The sequence below is a fragment of the Saccopteryx leptura genome, chromosome X (genome assembly GCF_036850995.1).
Source record: "Saccopteryx leptura isolate mSacLep1 chromosome X, mSacLep1_pri_phased_curated, whole genome shotgun sequence".
Lineage (NCBI taxonomy): Eukaryota > Metazoa > Chordata > Mammalia > Chiroptera > Emballonuridae > Saccopteryx > Saccopteryx leptura.
In genome coordinates, this window is record NC_089516.1 from 56,699,909 (window position 1) to 56,700,657 (window position 749).

Genomic DNA, 749 nt, shown 5'->3' on the forward strand with positions numbered 1-749 from the left:
GTAGTTCTAATAAAGGCAACTTTTAGTTCTCCTCTTTAGGGGGTGCTCTTGGGCCTCACAGGGGTCATTCTTGATCAGGCTAAGGGTAGGGTTTGGAGGTGTCAAGCACTGTGAGGTCCCCTCTGATCTGTGTGCATATTCAGGGTGAGCACTTCACCTTAACTCCTGGCACTGCCTGGGATTTCTTTTTTTTTTTTCTTCTTCTGCAGATGTAGTCCCCTATTCAATCTGGGCTGCCACGCAGACAGACAGAAAGCACAGGGATTCTTTCTTTCGCATCCTTGTGCAAACCAAAAGTGCCTGGGATTTCACTGCTCTGTGACCTGAGAGTATGTAGGTCAGGCCAAGGCTTTCACCTCCTGGAATGTAGAGCCCCTCTAAGAGAAAATTAAGGGGCAACTCAGGATGAAGATGGCAAGCACAACCTAGAACTTGGGACCACAGTGCTGACAGGAAGGCGCAGCAGTACTCAGTGAGGTCCCTTCTACTCTGAGTGAGTGTTTCCATCCTTGCAAACAGGGTTATCTTTCCTCTTCTAGGGCTTGGCCCCTCATTTGCTTACCAGTGACCTGAGGCTAAAATCTCAGAACGAGACCACACACATCCCTGACACTGACAATAAGGAAGTGAGGGGGCCCTGGCATCTGGTCACATCTTCCCAGAGCCTCCCAGGACATCAAGAAGGGGTGACTGAAGTTTGAGGTTCATCTATCCTGAGATAAAATTTCAATTATTTCCTACCATGACTC

The 749-nt window shown here is 48.6% G+C and overlaps 1 non-coding gene across 1 annotated transcript; it reads right to left on the bottom strand.

The window, feature by feature from the left end:
• Positions 1 to 207: 207 nt before the first annotated feature.
• LOC136386629 (small nucleolar RNA SNORA31) lies at positions 208 to 337 on the bottom strand. Its single transcript, XR_010747993.1, has one exon. It is a non-coding gene; the product is annotated as a small nucleolar RNA SNORA31 (small nucleolar RNA).
• Positions 338 to 749: the final 412 nt, after the last annotated feature.